Source organism: Schistocerca gregaria, chromosome 1 (genome assembly GCF_023897955.1).
Source record: "Schistocerca gregaria isolate iqSchGreg1 chromosome 1, iqSchGreg1.2, whole genome shotgun sequence".
NCBI classification, from domain to species: Eukaryota; Metazoa; Arthropoda; class Insecta; order Orthoptera; family Acrididae; genus Schistocerca; species Schistocerca gregaria.
The window spans coordinates 347,317,465-347,333,123 of record NC_064920.1 but is presented as its reverse complement, the minus strand read 5'-3'; the positions used below and the strand labels follow the sequence as shown (position 1 = coordinate 347,333,123).

The following is a 15,659-nucleotide window of genomic DNA, read 5'->3' as shown; positions in this document are numbered from 1 at the left end:
GAACTAAGGAACCTATTGATTGATGTATGTACACATAGATGTAATTAAATACTAAGCTATATACAACATATTTACAGTCAAAAGGAAGCATTATGAAAAACTATACGAGACGTGTATGCTAAGGACTAATGACAAAATGCTATGAGAGATGTCAAATAATTTTCTTTGCAGAGTAAATGATCATAATGGGTAACAGAATAAACGGATGTCCTTGAATTTAAACAAAGTATGGAAATATCTGTGGACGTACCTAATGATAAATTGTATCAGTGGCCATCAAGCTACATAATGCAATAAATTTTAAGTTAGTTTCAAGTTTTTTCTTTCAGTGACCAGTGCATCGTCATGGTGCAGAAGAAGAGAATTACGTCAAGAGAGTTTGTACCAAATGAAGAAACAGGCCGCACCTCGAGTAAACAATTTAGTTATAAGGATATTTATACAAAGGTCATAAGGCAAATGACAAATGAAATATGCGTTGTTGGATTGTGTCTCCATGACAATTAGCTATTCATTGCAGTGTACACAAAAAAATTTTTGCGTGTAATTTTTACAAAAACCAATTAATTTTATCACGTCACATAAAAGCTTAAATAGCAACATTTCTAGGTATTTGAGAAAATAAGTCTACAATGGTTAAAATGTCATGTTTCACACTAAGCTACATATGAATTGGAGTAAACAGCATTAATGCATGAAGAAACAACGTAATACTACATGGGTGATTAGTCGGTACACATTATTTCAATGAAGCAAAAGTTCCTTGGCAACTAGTCCATCATTGTACGAGTAACATTCCCTCATGAATCCTTGAACCAGTAGATGAGTATTTCCTTTCCTCCCTTCCAAACAAAGGGGGTGGCACCAAGTGTAGTTAGGCCAGAATTGCGTGACATTTTAGTCCTATCTCCAATGTTTTTCTCCCTCCTCTACCTAAAAAAGAAATGAGCTCCCATAAGTGATACAAGCCTAACTATAAAGTGAAACATAAATGTATCATATCCTTGTATTGTGACATAATAATGTGAAAAGTAATTAATTTGTACATGTGATGTGAATGAAGAGAAGTTGAAACTAACAAATAAACTGTAGTAACAGAACCTAGTTAATGAAAATTTTATGATGTTTTAAAGCTTAAGAAATTTATGTTCGTAGTATAAGCAGTGGATGAAATGTCAGCCTGAGGTATAAGCTATTGTGTTATGTATATTGTTGTAACTCAATACTTGTATGAATTTTCATTGGAAATCTAACTCCAGATTTTAAAAAATGAACTTTCTGAACAAGCAATTTATACTATGTTTTGGATGGATATATATATATGTTTTTCAACAAGTGGATGGTCAAGTGTGGTGACAGTAACATGCGTGTGCAACAAAATAATGTCTGAGTATCATGGCTCACAACGCTTGATCGGGCAGGGCACCAGCGCGAAACGCAGCAGTGAGAATGAAGCAAACTGAACATTATTGTTAGCATGCTAAATTTAAATATGTAATGTACTATCATATTATGTATTTAATCTTTTAATCTCTTGTATAATTCTAACATGCATAGGATATGCTGCCATATCCATTCTATTAAATAAAAAAAGAAGCCAACAATAAAGGGCATCGACTTCTATTGGCAAATGTAAATACAAACAAACAAACACTATACGACTCCATACCATGTCAACCTACAGTGTGGAGGCACTTGTGTAGGTACACGATAAAAGACCCCCCAAGATATCATGAAGTTAATATTTATTAATAAAAAATAAAAAGTGATACACTGATTGACCATAAGAATTGGAAAGGATGTTAATTATGAATTCACAGAAAGGCACACTCTTGTATGGAAAGGGCAATGAAGATGTGTGATTCTAAATATGAAACATTATGAGTTTTATGTATCATTTGTGTGCATGAATAGTAGTATATTGAACAACAGTATCAAGTATTTTTTATTTATTGAAGTGGAGTGAAAACAATATAAGGTGGATATCCTTGCTTATGACAAGTTCCGGTGTTCTCGGAGTCTGTCAGCTGCAACTACAATTGAAATGTAAGTAATGTCCAATAGCCAAGAAAAATTCAGATAAGTGCAGAACATTTCTAATGAGGCAGTCATATTATATACTACCAAAATGTATCTTCATATGCACATTCAATAATATTTAGTAATAATAATACCTATTTATTTATTTTTCGTTTTTTATTAATACAACACAACGGGTCAGATCCCACTAACATGGCAAGTTGTCACACTGAGGCAAGGCGTTTAGTAGTTTGTAATGATACAAGTAATGCTAGTGAAGGTGGTAGGTGTATAAGTCAGAACTTGGTGATTGAAGAGATAGTGCCTGAAGTTGGTTATAGGAGTAATGAGGAGTTAGTAGGTTCTTGTATGGAGATGTTTCCCCATAGGTATGATGGTATAAGAGAATATGAAGAGATGCAAAGAGGTCAAAGGGAAGATAATATAATACAAATTGCAAGTGTTGGAAGTGAAGAAGAAGCAGGTAGTGAGAGTAGTTGTAGTGATGAAGAAGGAGAGGAGGTACAAAGGTATACATTTCTTTTACATGGTAGTTTGCATGAAGATGGTAATGAAGGAGGGCAAATATCTAATGTTAATGGGGGAGAAACTTCTACAAATTCTTTGAACCACAGTGTCAATGAAAATACAGAGGAAGTAATTTTTCTGTTCATCATTGGTAAGAATAAAGGGATAACGACTTCCAATACTGGAAGAAAGAGGTTTTTGTGTGATTCAGAAGGAGTTGGGAAAGGTGGAACATCCAGAATCAAGTCAAGTTGTGGAGATTGGGAATATAACAATATTGAGGAAGAAGTACTGCATGGGGAAGAGGATGTTGATGATATTAAAGGTGGGCAACGTGTTGTAAAAATAGGGGTCTGCAGTAGGGGAGAGAAAGCTGTTTGAGACACTGGTAGTGAAATTAGTGCAGTAGCTGAAGAATGATAATGAGGTAATGGATATGCCAGTATTAAGATTGAAAATAATTGGTGTTATAGGTAAAGTGAGTAAAGTTGTCAGACGTCAGATTATTTTAGAATCTGAACTTGGGGTCATGAGTTTGGTACACAATTTTTTTGGTAGCACCTGCCTTGAGTGTTAATATTATCCTGGGCATGGACTGGTTAATGGATTGCAAAGCAGGGATTAATTGTGGTGATAGTTTCATCAGTTTTGAGAGTACAGGATCAGAAACACAGATGAATTTTGATGGTATGGTAATAGATAAAAATTATCTCGTAGGGCAGTTGAAGATGAGAATGATGCCAGTAGGAGTTGATGTTGGGGTCTTAGAATTGAACTTAGATTATGGTAATACTGAAAATGAAAAAGGAATACTTGAAGAATTTAAAGTCCAAATGGGTAAAGCAGATGGATGAAGTGTACACCAGAAAGAGGAGTTAAGAGAAGTTTTGTGGATAAATAGAGAAGTATTTTCAGATAAGACAGGTAAAGCTAAGAATTTTGAGCGTAAATTAGATGTGAAACCACATGAGCCTTTTGCAAGAAAATCTTTTTCTATACTGTTTGCATTGAGAGGAGCACCGTACATGGAAATTGAGAGGAAATTCTCAAGGTAGCGTTCTTGCTTCCCGAGCACAGTGTCCGAAGTTTGATTCTTGGCGGGGTCAGGGATTTTCACCTGCCCCGAGATGACTGGTTGTTGATGTGTCATATTCATCATCATCATTCATCATTCATCTGACTGTAATAGTCAGAGGAAGGCAACGGAAACCACCTCCCTTAGGACCTTGCCTAGTATGGCAGTACAGGTCTCCCACACCATTCCCCTACACTCTGTCAAGATACATAAGACTTCATTTCCACCGTATTGCTACAAGTCGTAGTATTGAGAGATGCTGTTTATACTCAAAAGTGGGTAGATGTATAGTGAATTCCCCCAGTGTTCATGTAATTATGAACAGTGTTGTATGTGATTCACATAATTTTGTCACCTTTTCTAAATTCTGTCAGATGTTGTCTTTGATGTTTTGGAGGGCAAATACACAATTTTGTTGACTCAAGTTATTTTCAGAGCAGTTTATCATAAACATTCAGTTTTTCAGATCATAAATAAAGCGGGATTGTAACCAATTGAGAAGCATAACAAATAGTTTGGTTTTCCAACTAGAATTTTGGGTGGCTTCACAGTTCAGATTTTGATAATTATTTTTCCTATGGGGTGAGGTCATTATATAGATCACAAGCAGTCTGCACTGGAATGTAATGATGTGAATTTTTCATCCAGCTGAACTCCTTTTTGTGCTTTGTGCAATACTTTCAAAATGTCTTCTGTTCTACCTGGTTTGCATTTTGTGGCAGTTAAATGCTGTCCAGAGGCAGTCTTGTTTTAGAGCCAATGTATTCCCTAATCGTGTTACAAAGCCTTGACCAGTCTCGCCCATGTAATATCAATCACATACCCCACATTTCTATTTATACATTCCAGAATGAGATTTTCACTCTGCAGCGGAGTGTGCACTGATACGGAACTTCCTGGCAGATTAAAATTGGGATCTTTGCCTTTTGGGGGCAAGTGCTCTACCATCTGAGCTCCCAAGCTGGACTCACAATCCATCCTCACAACTTCAATTCTGCCAGTACCCCATCTCATACCTTCCAAACTTCACAGAAGTTCTTCTGCAAACCTTGCTGAACTAGCACTCCCGGAAGAGAGGAAGGTTCCACAAGGTTTGCAGAAGAGCTTCTGTGAAGTTTGGAAGGTAATAAGGCAACAGAATCGTGGTCTTTTTCAAATATACTTCTGACTAAACAGCAATTCTTACATCCCATAATACATATTTCTTTAGAAGTCAGATACAAATTTTCATAGATTTAGCTTTAAAAGTTTTCTAATATAACGAAATATTTTTATAAAAATATTCTTCCCTTATTTCATCGCCTTCGGGACTGATTTCGCTTTGAAATACTTTCATAATGAAATTTTTCCATAAAACTTTCAACCCCCCCCCCCCTTATTTCATCCCCTTAGCTGTTGAATTATCAAAATAAAATGATTTATTTTCAAAACACATTCACCAAGTATTTCACCCCTTGGTGGTCAAATTTCCAAAAATGCTGAAACACCTATTTCTTTATTTCTAACCAAGAAACCAAATAACAACTTTCGTGGTTCTATCTTCAAAATTACATTTTCTAAAAACTTTCGTCTTCTATTTAGCCCCCTCAAGGGGTGGAATTTTGAGAAAAACTTTTTTAAACAATGCCTATAGTATAAGATCATCACTCTTCCAAATTTCAAGTTTCTGTTCTTGGTGCTTTGGGCTGGGCAATAACTCTCCTTTCTGTTTAATGGCCAGTTCTCACAATCATACCGTAGCAGATATACAGCCATCACTTCACAAAATTTCATTTGAATGCCATTCATTGTTTTGTTGTTGTTTTCCATTTTTACTAACATACATTACTTTAAAACAGTTTTTGGTGGGTGTGTTGCACGTTTCTGACAAACCATAGAAATGATTTATTATAACATGTGAAGTTGCTGCATAATTTTTCTTTTATTTTCTACATATTCAAGGGATAAAAATAAAGTAGCACATAAATTTGAAAACAGTACTACTATTCTACACGAAACACAGAAAAGTAGATATGTAGATCTGATGATGGAAGAGATTGAAATTTTTTCACTTCATGTTTGTAGGAGTCACCACCAGCAGAATAAATTGCAAACAGTGTAATTTGTTGTCTTCTTTTGAGTGGACTAACTAACAGTTTGTTTACCCCTTGAATTATTAGTACTCTTTGTAATCGACATTTTTGACAGTTACTGATATTGCATAAAAAGAGAAATAATTTTTTGTGTAGCATCTTGATATCCTGTAGTCCAGGTAATTTTGTAACAAATACAGGGGCACTAAAAAGTGGCAATCCCACAGAAACACAAAAATACACAAGCAGGCACGCAAAGTCAGATGATATTGTTGGCACAAGAGGGGAGTCGCTTTCAGACCAAGAGGCAGGTAGCTGATCAACAGGATAATTTATAGAGGCAGACAAAAGAACTCTAATTGGCAACAGAGGAACAGAGAAATTCATTGACGTGTCTGCATACAGTGACTAAAGATAAAATTATAGTGGTCAGAAAACCACAGATGAAGGTATGGAGATCACTGTTCTCGCCAGTAAAACTGGAACTTAGGTTTGCAATTCTCAAACTAGTATTTGCACAAAATGAGATGACTAATGAGCACTTTCAGTCTGCAATAGCAGTCTATGGGCAAAATTCTAGGACAGCTACTGTAGATGCATACATAATACTAAAACCATGACAAGATCAGCAATATACAAGTCTAAGGAAGCTGTAAATCAATAGAGTATGTAAACCACTGGACTGACAAATACAGCAAGTGCTGAAGGATGAGCAAATGGGAAACACGACACTCTCTGAAAATGAGTGTCACTTACAAGTCAACATAGGAGAGAGAAAATTACCAGGTGCAATGCTGTGACACATCTGAATGGTTCAAAAAAAGAAGGAAGGCAGGCTAGGGTTAAGCGTCCCATCAACATTGAGGTCTTTAGATATGAAGCACAAGCTCAGATTGTTTCAAGGATGAGGAACAAAATTGGTTGTATCCTTTTAAAGGAACCATCTCAAAATTTAGAGAAATCACAGAAAGCATAACTCTGGATGGTTGGATGCAGATTTGAACCATCATCCTCCAAAACGTGAGTCCAGTGTGCCAGCCACTGCATCAGCTTGCTTGGTCTGGATTGTGCAATTACTGCAGGCAATAAAATCAGCAGTGGTAACATGCAAAAGAGACAGTGCATACACAGTGATCAGAATAGCAACGTTTATGCAAGATTGGATAGTACATGCACAGCAAGCATAACAATATTTGTTACACAAGAGACCATAGCTATACAAAAAGGGCAACAATCAGATGCCAATAAGCAGATACACTGCCTTAAAGAACAGATGGACATGTTGCAAAAGAAAATGACAAGGCTCTTAGTAAACAGGAGAACCATCCCCAGGCAAAGCACAGGAGACAATAGTGGACCACAACAAAAGAAGCCAATATGTTGGTATCACCTGTGTTTTGGTGAGAGAGTTATGACACCATATACATACCCAAATGGCATCAGCAGCTGGTATTAGGTAGAGCAGGCTGAGGGAAACAGCAAGAGTGCCTTATACACCCAGAGGTGAGTTTGGTGAGGGATCCAATAGCGTGAGTAATGAGTTTACCAACACTGTTGCAGTGGTTATATGTATAATATATGGAGTTAGATTTTTAGTACGTCATCAACTCTGGACCAGATGTCAGCACATAGTCAGGCAGTGAATATAGAGGCACAATTGCAAATTTGCCAGTATGCCTCATAACAGCAAATAGTTCATCAATAATGACATATAGAAGTCATGAAGTGGAGGTAGACCTATGGTTTTGTAAGAGCTGTATGTGATAATTCATGTCAGTGAAGGTGGCAGAGCCCATATTAGGAGCAGATTTTCTCAGTCATAAAATTTAGTACAGTCCTGGTAAGGAAGGATGAAGAAGTCATCACTAGTTTCCTAGGATGAAATGCTATAAACATTATGGACTATACACACAGTTTGGTGGTGCACAACAAGATGGTGTCAGTACTATGTACAACACACATGCAAGGAGTGTCACACAATATGATGCATTACATTAGGACCATGACATCCCTCAATAGAAATCTTGTGAAAGATTATTTATTGCCTACTTTGGTACTTATATAGAAAAGCTAAATCATTCAACACCTGTGCTAAGGCATGCCTCATTCCCAAGAGTTTTCTCATTTCTTTCTGATTTTTTTTTATTCTGAGGAACTATTAACCATAAGGAGACAGAATGGACGGCCAGTACTTACCTTCAAGAATTGAAATTCTAAGTTTTGCTGACAGACACCTATAATAGTGGAAAAAACTATCCTAGCTTTCAGAAATGTTCATTTCTTCCCCAGGGAGAAAGGTGGATAAGTTGGAGAAGGTTAGAAAGGAAGGACAGGTCACTCCGACATCAGGCTGCTCTGTCACAACATGAGAAGTAAAAGGTGAGGGATGCAGCATCAAAGAGAGGAGGTGGTCAAAGCACTGTGGCAGCTTCAGTCCTGTCCAGCTTTGATGGCCACATTTATTCGTATGGTTTCTAACCTGAGCTTCCTATGGACTCTTGGTTTTTAAATACTCTCCTTTTCTTGCTCTTTTGTAGACCACTAAATTACAGAATCACAAAATGAGTGACATTTCCCAGTTTCTTAAGCCTGTTGTGAATTATGGCTTATCCATCTTATCATGTACAACGAAATCTTTACTATACATTATAGCAAAAACTTCCATGAAAATGCAGAAATGACTGATGCCTTCTCTCAATCTTTTTTGTTATTGCCCAAAATCAACACCAATATTGTTCACAGAAATATTATGGTTCTTTTTTGGACATGAAATGTAGACTTAAATGCTGGTAAGGTTTCAACATGCATATCAAAGGAGAATTAGCAACAAGTTCTTAAATATTAACAACTAATAAAGAACACAGATGTTTATTGGTTTGTTTCTACCTGTCAAAACACAGAATTGATTTCAACGTAAAATATTCACCACCAAGCCCAAAACAGTTTGCTCTCATTCATAGTGTAAACTTCAATGTACATGGTGAGATGAATAAAACACAATTCGCAATATGATTCAACTAGTTGATAAAGTCCAAACTAAATCAACCTTTTATAAGCCATCAACATTCATATATTTGCACTATCATCCCTCTACCAATAAGGAACATCGTATTTCCATTACAGTACTTTATTGCTCTGTTCTTGTCAACTTAAACTTCAATAACAGATATGTACATAACATCTTCATTTTAATAAGAATATAAACTGCATTAACAAGCACTTTGATACTACAAAACTGACACTACTTTGTACAATTTTCCCTAAATTTACACAAATTCATACATGAGGAGAAGCACTTTCTGCTGATTATGGTCATATTACACAATAACCACATCTTTAGCAGCCCATATTTCAAATAATTTTTTTCCTATTTATCACTTAATCTCAGTGTATTTTCTGTTCTTTAGATTGACAATTCTTTCTGCCACAAAAATTGTGCACAGATTATACAATTTGCCTATACATTACAGAAAAGTTTGCCTGGTGACATGTATGGAAAAGTTGTTGCTACTTTATCATTTAGACAATATAAAAAAAAGTAATATCAAATAAAAAGGCAAGACTACCTTAACCTGCAAAAAGTAATAAGGCTAATTTACAAGTGTAAAGAATGTTAGAAACATGGGAATGTGTAGACACAGTAATGAAATGTATACAGTCTAACAATTCAAAAAGTGTTTTTTGAATTAATAAAATTTCTTCCACAAAAAACCTAGCACAACTGAAAAATGGCTGTAGATAATTCCATCACTGCACATCAACATCTAACTATTACTATTGAATATAAAATTATCTTTGAATCTCCAGAATGTTTCTTCATTTCACCTCAGCAATACAAAAATTTGTCAACAGTGTACCAAAGTTCATGTAACTTTCTGAGCTATGAGCTTCCCACAAACATTTTGAACCTAACGTTTTGGCCTCTGGTCTTTTCAAGATGTTTTTAATTTCAGAGTTGGAGTTGATAAATTATTTTAAAAAATCTGATGAATTCATAATTATTAAACTAGAATCTATGAAATTATTTATTTCAGATCAGTATTAAAATTCGGTTGTAAATCACACAAGAAAAGGTTAGATATTTTTTGAGATATTTGTGCCAGTGATATTGACATACATAAAATAAAAAAGAAAATTTAGATGGCCAGTCTTCACCGTAGACCAATAAACATAATAAAACTGCGCATCTATGTCTAGAGAAAATAGTTAAAATATAGAAACTCAAAGTATATATTACAAACCATATTGGTGGAAAACATATAATGACACAACAAATGTGTGAGATCTACAATTTATCTCCAACTGTGAAATTTAATGTGCCGCCTCCTTGACGAAAGAGACATCTCTTGAGGGCTATTAAAACCCCACACATGATGTCTGCAACTGATCTAACACACAGTCTAGTTGCTACAGTACATAAATTGCATAGATATGAATGAAAAGTCCTTAAGAAAACTTAACTTTCAGAGTTAGAATAACAGCTAAACTAAGAGGTGGACAAGTGTTACATCCTATGCTGTCTGCAAATCAGATTGAGACAAGTAATTTTCAAAATATATTTTACAAAACAGCACTGAAGTAATTTCACACATCTCACTTGATTAATTGACTTTAATATTTGTTTGAAATGTTCTCAAATAAATGGTGCAGGGAATTGGTTGGAGATTTTCAATAGATAACTAAAGGAAAAGAGAAAAGAACTGTATGCCAGTGCAGCCAAATAATTGCTTTTTTTTAATGACATAATGTTCTTTTACATGCAATGAATTTAATTTTGAAAAATTGGAGAGGTCACCTGAACATGAACACAATATAACTTATTTGCTAAAATGAAATTACTGTTTTAACGTAGCATCTACCACAGTCAGTATAACATATAAAAAATAACAACCAGTAGTTACAAAACCAAACAATGGAAAATCCAGGATGGAATGTAACAATATTATGAGAAAGAAAGTTGCTATTCACTGTATAGCGGAGATGCTGAGTTGCAGAGAGGCACAACAGAAAGACTCTCACAATTAAAGCTTTGAGTTGCATTTGCACAAGTGTGCATGTGTTGTGTGTGTGGGTGTGGAGGGGGGGGAAGGGGGGGGGGGTATCATGCAAACACACATGCGTTTGCGTGTGTGTGTGTCTATTGTTGATGAAGGTCAATGGCCGGAAGCTTTAATTGTGAGAGTCTTTTGGTTGTGCCTATCTGTGACTCAGCGTCTCCGCTACAAAATCAGTAGTTACATTAGAAGTGGCTGACAAATCTTTTGTACTCAGTTGTAGTCTCATCAAGTATTTGACTCCAATTATTGCTTATGTCGGTTTTTTCTTGTTTAAGCTTGTAGTTCATACAAGTGCTGTTACTAGCCTTTATGGAAAAATTATAAATACTATTCCAGACAGAAATAACCTGCTAGTGAAAACAGTCTTTATTAAAAATAATTACACGATTGCAGAGAGACTGCATCTACAATATGATCTTTATAAAAAGAAAGTATTGCCAATTCTTAGAAATCTCAATGGCCAATATTTCACTCTGATTCTCAACAAAGTCCACAGACAGAAGTATTTGTCGCAATAAAACTATTTATTAAGTATAAATGCATTCTAACATTTATGTAAAAACTGAATCTTTAATGTACCTGCACAAAAGCTTACCAAAATACTACTCTTATTTTGATATTAGTTGTGTTCAACAATAAGTTACATAGGAGAATTCTTTTGAATAATTTGATGCATTGCTTAATTTTATATTCATTCACACACACACACACACACTCTCTCTCTCTGTGTATCTATCACCAAATAGCACATTTATGGATATTGTGTAAGTGACACATTAAGATCAGCATTCAAGTTTTTGTTTTAGAGAGATTCTTGGAAGGAAAGTGAGGAACCACCTATACACATTATGTGGAAGTCTGAGCAGCAATTTAACTTGGATAGTAAAATAAATTGAATATTTAATCAGAACAACTAAATAATTAGTGGGACTATCACTCAAAGAAATAGTACAGGAAGTGAGTTAATACTAATGACTTTCCTGCAGTCAACATTTCCCTATACTTTGTAAGTTCATAGTGCACTGAGACTTAAATGTTATTTCTCAAAGGCTCCCTAAATCAACACCTGCATATAAAGTGAGGCACAAGAAAATAAATGTTACTCACCGAATCAATGAATTATGACCAGATACTACAACAACCTGCATAAAACAAAGCATATAGTTTTTGGGAATACTGCCTGTGTTGTTATCAGCACCACGTCAGTATATGATTAATTAGTTAACTGGTTGTTCCATAGATCAGAATGCTACCTCTTGCTGTGATGTTAAACAAGTTGAATTTTGCCTAAAGATGCATTATTCAAGGTCCAAATATCTATGTCATGAAGTCTGTAAAGAAATGACACAAAAATACAAAACAGTGCTTCTCCCAAGTCAGATACCTGCTCATAAGGCTCAAGAAGAGGAGAACAAAAACTGAAAATGACAAAGGTATGGCCCCCAGCAATTAGAATTTGTCAAGTATCAAAGACTAACAAAGAAAGAGGTGTGTGCAGGGGAGGGGGAGATGAGTTTGCAGACGAAGGATACGGGCACAGGAAATTCGGGAGTGGGTGCGACAGTGTGGATTTAGAGACTCTGATCCCTATTAGTATAATATTTTATTAAATGGTAAATTACTTTGGAAAGAGATGGGATGAAAAATAGAGTTAGTATTTAGCTAAGTTACTTACTGAATCACTTCACACGCCGTGTTGCTTCTATTCTGCTCGAAACAATGGCAGTAGTTTATGAAAATAATTAGTTATATGGCTTGTAACACAGTATAAAATAGCTGCATATTTCCTTATTCTAATTGTTCCAGCTAGTGCACAAAAACTTACTATTGAGTATCAGTAACTATGATCTGTAACTTTGTACTGTCAATTAATACAACAATATTGTAATACACACAAATTGACAGATTTGTAACAGTTTTGTGTACATATAATGCTAGTCAGTTTGGAACGACACTACGACAGTATCTGTTTGTACCAGTTTAGCAACCTATGGGTAACCATCATCAAATTACACACATTTTATATGCACAGTACTAAGTATTACACTACCACAATACAGTAGTGTGCTAGACTTAACTTCACAGCAAAAGCATTTCAATCTTCTGTTGCTCAAGATCTATAAATTGCAAAGTTACTTAATACATTTCTTTAACTTAAAGCAAAATGTGTTGCACTGCATGTACAAAATAAAATTCAGTTGAGAAATAGTAACACATACTAATGATACAAATGTTCCTCTAAGATTGTTCTGATACACAGTCACAATAGGCCAGTTGTAAATTTAATGGACTAGCTAAACATCAGTGTCAGATTAATGTGACTACCTGCACATTTACAAATGCAACACGAACTAACTGTACTAAAACTGCATATCTTTTGAGTCTTGTTAGAACAATAATAATGTTCTCACATCTTACTACAATAATGACTGATATTATTAGTGACACTGCTGAGCTTTTGTACATGTATTTAGACTTAGTGTGTATTGTGTTTATGTAGCTGCAAGACTATGCCACACATTTGATACTTAGCTACTACGACTGGACAAAGCCAGTGCCAAAAGTGGTATTAGCACCACACACAACCATATTTACCAGTATATCTAATTTACAACCTCTGATTTCTATTACTCAAACCTACTATATTTTTTTTTTTATGACACACATTTACAAACAGTTATCAAGTAAATATAATGCTTTAGAGCTGACAGTGAAGAATTCAATGAATATATATTAACAGAAATCAAACTGCATTACAGAGGTTGTCTACAACAGTGAGTATTAACAAACATGTAAGAATAACAAACCGATCTATCCACCCACATTCAGTACTTTCTTCTTCTTAAGAATAAGATATTTCCATATACAGGAAAGTAAACACATTTAAAACATAACATACATACAACACATCCTACATAGAAAACAAATGTTCTGTTTTTACACTAACTCTTGTAAAGGATATTGAAATAAAGCATATACAAGTACGAATTACTGATTGGTTACCCTCCATCTGATTACAAATAATAGTGGTACGTTTTTTCACACAACCTTATAAATCCAAACAACTCACATGTCACCATTTGTAATGTTCTAATATAACATTATGTCAAAACTCTAACAACTTCAGAATATTCCATACTTCAGCATCACAGCTATCTGAAAGAAACCTTACACCAACTGAATAACTGAAGATAATTAACAGAGTGAAATTAGGTCACAATACAATCTGCCTGAGGAAGAGGGATCATCACAAATGATGAAGAATGCAGCTACCAAAACCATGTCATGCAAAATAAATGGCCTGCAACTGAGCACTATCACTGTCATACTAGTGAACATAAGATGTTGTAATATCACAATCAAATTTTCATGTGCATTTTGTGTTATGCATAACTGATTAATAATATAGTACAAACTGCATTCCATATTAACAGCTGCATACTATAAGACACATATACACTATAAGTCAACAAAACATAGACTTTTATGACAGTTCACAATAATTTACAATGTCAACTCATTATCATTTTGTCTTCACCATCACCACATACAAATATTCGGGAGCAATTTGAATGGGAACACACCAGTTACCAGGCAGAGAGTATACCTGGAAGACTACTACATTAATGGTCCCACCTCTTTCATTCATTAGGCACACTCACAAATTATCAGTAGTCTGTTAACTCTCAGGTGTAATTCTGTTTTTTAATTTTCATTGTGGTGTCCATCAGGAAGCATGCTGGAAAATTAAAAATTCTACATTATTTTTCCATTCTTAATAAATGTATGCAACAGATGGAAAAAAGTTAACAAATGCATAAGACACAATCAAAAAGTTTCTGTGGGAAGACCAAACAGTCCAGAATTGGTTTGCCAATCAAGCAAAACTGCAATGAGCATTGAGACAATCACCCCCCCCCCCCCCCTTTTTACACAAATGCATCAGGCTGAAGGTACCTGTGTGATGTCCTCATCCGACAGGAATTGTTGAACCTTCAAGGCCCTTTTTAAGTGACCAAAGACATAACAATTGCATGGGGAAAGATCAAGACTGTAGGGCAGGTGCTCAAGTGTCTCCTATTTAGTTGGCATAACTTCTCTAGCCTCTCAAATTGACTGGCATCCTGTCTCGAATTGTGACCAGCATGGAACCTGGTGCACCACTGCACAGCAGTGGTTTTCAACTGACATGCTTCTCCATACAAATTCTTCATTCTCCAATGGATATCTACCAAGAACAGAAAGCAAATTTTGGTTCTGTTTAGATGAATTTGGTAATAACTTCACCATAGTTCATGCTTTCGCATTTACCGCATGTGTGTTGGAAAGACATGAATGCAATAGTAATCCCTTGCTTACAAGTTGCATATTTGCTACAGCAATGCCCTAAAATGGGAACCTTTGGATCACCCCTTACGCTTCAGAGTTACACCACATACCAAAAGTTGTAACAAGGAGACTTTTTTTCAGACAGTACAACCATGTTCTTTACTCAGGACAGGAAAAGAGGATCTACTCGAGAAAGAATGGGACATTATTGTTTCCTGATTTTACTGGCTGTAACAAATGCAGTAGAAAATGCATAATCACAGGAAAACAATACATACTGTTAAGTTAACAACCAATTCCATTCTTGAGTAACTGGTTCCACATTATTTTCTCATTTTAGAGGTGTATTACTGTTCAATGGCAAATGAGAAAATAGGCATAGATGTGTTGTTGATATGGGGGGGGGGGGGGTGAGTTGCCATTTTTCCTCATTTTATTTCCATCCACAAATTTCCAATATTGTAGCATGAAAACTAAGTATTTCAACAGATAATATGCAAACCAGTTAAACACACTGCACTATAACAATACTAATAAATTCTGTGACTAGACTTAATGCTGTTGGACTTCAGTTTATGA

The 15,659-nt window shown here is 35.3% G+C and overlaps 1 protein-coding gene across 7 annotated transcripts in view; it reads right to left on the bottom strand.

Annotated features, from left to right (window-relative positions):
* Positions 1-472: 472 nt before the first annotated feature.
* Positions 473-15,659, bottom strand: part of LOC126344938 (oxysterol-binding protein-related protein 1-like) — a 413,895-nt gene continuing 398,708 nt past the window's right edge. For 6 of the 7 annotated variants that reach the window (XM_050002065.1, XM_050002066.1, XM_050002068.1 and 3 more), the window contains one exon: positions 8,806-14,490. The gene's annotated coding sequence lies outside the window, so the exon portion shown is untranslated. Of the gene's footprint in view, positions 934-8,805; positions 14,491-15,659 lie in introns of those variants that run through there. The other variant, XM_050002064.1, reaches the window with a different exon arrangement.